The 6000-nt window shown below is 33.4% G+C and overlaps 1 long non-coding RNA gene across 4 annotated transcripts in view; it reads right to left on the bottom strand.

The window, feature by feature from the left end:
- LOC137619655 (uncharacterized) overlaps positions 1–5189 on the bottom strand; it is a 52801-nt gene extending 47612 nt beyond the window's left edge. For all 4 annotated transcript variants that reach the window (XR_011039947.1, XR_011039946.1, XR_011039948.1 and 1 more), the window contains exon 1: positions 5014–5189. This is a non-coding gene — a long non-coding RNA (uncharacterized lncRNA). The remainder of the gene's footprint in view (positions 1–5013) is intronic.
- Between the last annotated feature and the right edge of the window lie 811 nt (positions 5190–6000).

Here is a 6000-nt window from a genome sequence, read left to right on the forward strand (position 1 = left end):
GAAAAGCTTGTAACTTATAATATTAAATATTTTGATAATAACACACACCCCAACTCCCGAGTAAAATGAGGAAAAAATATATTGGTATACATGTTTATCGTGTCTCTCATTAGTTTTGATACTAAATTACTATAAAGAAACTTCAAGGCAAAGTTTTTACAAAATGACACCATTTAAAAATAAAAATTTAAATTTTGCATTGACATACAGTATCAGACTACAGTATGTCAATGCAAATTTCAATTTTTTTTTTTTTCAAATGGTGTCATTTCGTAATAACTTTGCCTTGGAGTTTCTTTATAGTAATTTAGCGTATCTCAAAACCAATGAAAGACACGATAAACATTCAAAGGCTACCAATATATTGTTTCCTCTCATTTTGTTACCATCAAAATATGTAATATAAGTTACAAGCTTTTCTTACCGATACGGACGATGGATTTGAGATTTATGTTTTCGTGTGGGGAAAAGTTAGATACGAGATACTTTAACTAATAGACAAATTGTAAATAACAAATAATGGCTATTTTTTATCAGAAAATGAAGCTGCAACAACAATAATCTCTCTCTCTCTCTCTCTCTCTCTCTCTCTCTCTCTCTCTCTCTCTCTCTCTCTCTCTCTCTCTCTCTCTCTCTCAATGGCTATCTCTCTCTCTCTCTCTCTCTCTCAATGGCTATTTTTTATCAGAAAATGAAGCTGCAACAACAATAATTCTCTCTCTCTCTCTCTCTCTCTCTCTCTCTCTCCTCTCTCTCTCTCTCTCTCTCTCTCTCTCTCTCTCTCTCTCTCTCTCTCTCTCTCTTTAAAGCTACTTTTGATTTTTTATATAAAGCTACTTTTGATTTTTTATATATTCTTCTTTAGGCTTATCATTTCCTAAGACGACGTGCAAACAAAATCTTTAATAAAAACAAAATATCGGAAAGTGGTCATTACAACACTGACACAAACGCAAGCTTTGCACAAGCCAAGAGCTGTCGCGGAGAATAACAAGAGAACATGAAACTACCATTTAAGATATGCGTTCATATTTTGGAATTATTTCAAAACAATTAAGTGGCACCTTTATCACCAGCATAAGACTGACAGGATGAAATGCTCTCTAAATAGTTAGACGTCTCGTTTTATTATGTACCTCGTTTTGAAAATCTCGCTTTCTGACATGACGAGGCATATTTGCAATTGACTACTTCAATAGATTAATTCCTTGCAGGCTGTCTTGTTGAAATATGTCCCTCCTTAATCACAGGAGATGGGTGGGTGGATGGTTACTATATTCGGGAAGCAATACCATATGTTAAACTAAGTCAATACGATGCAAGATGTCCCATTCATCCTAAGTCAGTAAGTCGTCTGTTCAATAGCTATTTCTTCAACACTGACGCAATTACCTCATGTCATCATCGTTTTCTTTAAGTTACTATAAAAGTAATTTGTTATTGTCTTATATTTAGTGTTTATTTGGTGGTCTTTATTAAAAAATTTCTTTAGTTCCTATGGGTAATATACCTTTTTGAATTAGTCTTCAAGTCCATTGTCTGAATATTGTATAGTGTTCATTTAGCCTTCAGTGGATCTTCCATGTAGGCCAGTCTTATTGCTGAATACTGTCATGTTCTCAATTAAAATACGAGAAACTTAAAATACATAATCTTTAAGAAGTGTTTACAAAATAAGCGTGAGAAAAGGGGCCATAATAAGTAAACTCGTTCTCTGATTTTTCTGCAAGATAGGTAGATAAAAATATCTAATTTATTAAGAGCTCAAAGCCCAGTAGGGTTTGCTTACTTCGAAGATTGCTTATCATGACCCAGTCCAAACAAATCTTTGGACTTGATGTTTCATGAGGTCTATTTTAATATTTGGAGAATCAATAAGAACAATGAAGTAAATCAATCTGAATATTTCATATCATTAGTCATTCCAAAGTTAAGTGGTAGCTTATTGTACAATCTTGAAACCTCATATTTGAAAATTCTTGAACCAACAATCTACGCTTATCTTGCCCTCAATAAGTTAAGACAATCAAGAACTAACCATGTTGACACTATTTGTTGGCTGTATGGTGCGTTGCAAATAACTCATATACTTTGGACACCCACTCCTGATAACATGTGGAGTCATGGCTAATTTCGAAATATCGATATAGCTTTAATAAGCAACCAGTGTAGCTCAATCAGTACAGGAGTAGTCCTATCTCGGGATACAGCAACTAATAGATTTCCTATATATGGCAGTAACTATTATTAATATAATCTTTAATTCCAGTTTCTAAAGTTTATTTCATTTTGCACCTTAGAGTTTTACCCAAGGAAAATTCTTATTAGAGATGCAAGAGTAAATTAAAGTAGTAACATCGTTAATAACCAATTTATTCATATAGGTATTTCAAGAGGTTCGTTACAAAAGTAAATTTTCTAAGATATCAACTAATTCTAATCACTTTGCTCATTTGAACACAAATTTTAAAACCCTATAGAATACTTAAGCCATGAACTCAGTTTATTGGGGCCGTATTGGCAATATTAATTTAAATGTCATGGGTTTCTTAAACTATACTTCTTCCCCACCACCATATATTCTATTATATATATTTCTAATAGTTCGAATTTCCGCCATAACCCAACACTAATTAGAACGCGATTTAATTCCTTAGTTGTATCAGTATTATGAAGTAAAATTGTGTATCATCCGCAAATACTTGAACTTTACTTTTGTAAACATTTTTATAAAACTAATAGTATAAATAAAACTGGGCCCAATACACTTTCCTGGGGCATTGAAGAATAGGAATTTCTAATACGTTCACAATATTCTGTCTTACAAATATTTTTTTTTCTTCAAATACTCAACAGCTACATCATAAAGAAGACGATGCATAAATCATATAATAGTACTTCATCGACAATTGTATTAAAAGCAGCATCGAGATGAAAGTAAAATCAAGATACCACATTTGTCCTTATACATCATTTCTGATGACTCATTTACAATAAAACATACTGTTGTCCGTATAGACCTATAATTCCTAATCAGTTGTTAAAAGATACCGTTCAAGCATTTTGAAATAGAAATGTGAAACCAATATAATTGCTAAAATCTTGTGACATGGATAAATAGGGAAAAATCATATATAAACAGGGATTAGTTTCGTCGAAACCAACAACTTCAAAGCTGTTCCAACACAGGATGGCGATCCACTGATGATACAATGTAAAGAGTTAAGTGGCCATAAAAATCGCAAAATATCAAAGGAATCCTTCAACTAGTGATACTAAATTTCCTGCTGTGGTTTTATTGTGACTGTCACATTCTAATGAAAAAACTAAATGTTTCACCATAGGGAATGATGATTAACTGGATCAAAAGGGAAAATGTTTTATAGCATCGTGTGATGGTAAAGGGAATTATAAGATATGTTAGTGTGGCTGTAATATTATATTATAAACTAGAATAATTTTACAAGGCGTTTACTACGAATTTTTTTATGTGAACTACGTTAGATATGTCTCCTTAGTGATACACCTCGTAACAAGTGCAATTTATGTCTTTATACATTATCCATTTTCTAGTCTGCTTTCAAGTCCCCCAGTTTCTTTAGCATTACTGTAATATTTTTTTTTCTCACGAGCACTGGCAGCGACTGAACTCTCCGTATCACAATAATCTCTAAATTGTACATTACATATGCAAATTGCATAGAACCAATTATCTTGCATTAAAGTTTGCGTTATTCGTCATTGAATAAATAGCGCATACTTTTAAGCATAAGCATTTATATTTTACCCCATGGTTGTGAGGCTTGTTTAAAATTTTGCTAGGAATAACAGAACGCCACCATTAAATTCAAAAATTTTATTCTATATGTAAATATTTGAGTTTAATGAGAGTTCACTTCCACCGATAAATTTACGGGCTGCCCTCGGCGAGAGCCCGTGGCCCGCACCTTCAGTGTAGGTTGTTCTAATTCCAACCTATCTACAGATAAAGCAAGAGTCAAGCAAAGTTCAAGGTCGTATTTATCGGAAGTCTCGAACCCCTTATGTCAATTGTATTATGGATATCAAAATAATGTGAAGACGAAGAACCAATGACTTTGGATTTAAAAATCCGATCGATTAACTCAAAATACTGTCGATCGTCGTTCTTTTCCTTATAAATCACCCACGCTATCTCGTGATTAAACTTATATAACCCCACCTCACCAAACATAATACTGCAATAGAAAATAAAGTAGACAAAATAGTGGAATACACGTTGATAACCTGATTTACAGTGAAAATCATTAAGATTGTAGATACTGGAACCAGTGTAACCAATGTATATAACGTATGATCTCAACTTACTTCCCTACTCATTCCTATAACGCATGAAAACCTTCCCCCACACCTACAGGACCTACAAGATCTGTTTGTTGTATACTATCTTTGGTATTTAGAGTACGCTCATCAAACACCGAGTTCCATGTTACCTGTCCAAATAAAACATTAGACGAAGCCCATATAGTTCGGCCCTAGTGCCTATGAGGCCACAAAGCAGCCACAAGCTAAAGTGGGAAAACCTTAATGTTAACATATGAATTATCTCAATGGATTAGAATTTGAGAAGGAAAACAAGAAGTGGTAACGGAGGTAGCGTAGTTGAACATGGGGCAGGTGCAGCTTGGAGCCGAAGAAACTATAAAAGCCCAATTAACGTGAAATGTATTGCTGCAGATTCTCAAAAGGCTTTTAAAACACTAGCTTTCTATGGTTCCGCAAAGTTGATGCAGAATGTACATTATCTCGTAGGTTACGTAGTAGTACAGAGATAATCAAGAAATTTATGTTACGTAAACACCAGTTTCCTAGATTACGTCACTCGTTTGCGTATCAGGTGGTGTTGGTGAATCGTAATCACACCTAGGAAGTTCTTCAATTTAAGCATAGGGAACTTGTTACCGACCATATAGCATACATGCATCAGTATAACACTGCATCTCGAACCCTTCATAAAAACCTTGACTGACTCACGTTGTGTAAGATGTTGTTCCTCAATTCGATAATTGGGCCTTTCATATATTCAATAAGTTGTCTTCTTAGCCATCGAAGATCACTTCTTGGGAATATCTAGGTCCAAATTTAAGTAACACTTTATATAAAAACTTAAAATATCCAGGAAAGGTTAAGTGTTACCGTAAGCTGGCTGAAATTCACACTGCCAGGACTAAGAAAAAGTACTTACCAAGGAGAATCGGAACATACAGTTAACTACCCAAGCAGCAATCTTCAAGCGCTTTTCTCGTACAATGACAATAAACCAAGTCTTAAATTTCATATTACTAGTAAACCATTTTAGGATTATATTTTACCAAAATGTTTATACAAAGTGTTGATAAGTCTTATTTTCTTAATTTACAATACCGCTATTATAAATAGGTAGATAGATTTTCAGTATTACGTAACTCATCGTGTTATCTTTTTTTTTTTTTTCATATTTTTAGCAACCACACGATTTCCTTAGCTTTCCCTTCCAGACATCTTAAGAACTTTGAAACGGAGACTTCAGTTATTCCATAAAATCCCAATAGACATTACTATAGTACTGGACATGCCATTAAGAAGCCCGGAAGAATGGGACGTGTAGGCTGTTTTCTATGAATTACTTTTGGATACTGAAACATATATTCTATGAAAAGAGTTTTACACAATTAGTAAAAATGAATATGTAATACGATTGGTCTTTATTACTATACAGACTGTAACCAGTGCCTAAAGGCATTTTTTTTTTCAGTATTTAGGTCATTTGGTGTGTTTTACAAATAGATTCTAATCATGTCGATAACTTTTTATTGTAAACTTCTACCAATAAAAAGTGTGATTACATGTTATTTTATCTGTTCTTGAAAACTACACCTCTTAAGCATTTAAATGACTAGTGAAAAAAAATAATCGCCATCTACTTGTAGAAAAATAATTCCGAGAAGTTAAGCATGTCCAACAAAGATATTGTGGATTTAA

Source organism: Palaemon carinicauda, chromosome 26 (genome assembly GCF_036898095.1).
Source record: "Palaemon carinicauda isolate YSFRI2023 chromosome 26, ASM3689809v2, whole genome shotgun sequence".
Lineage (NCBI taxonomy): Eukaryota > Metazoa > Arthropoda > Malacostraca > Decapoda > Palaemonidae > Palaemon > Palaemon carinicauda.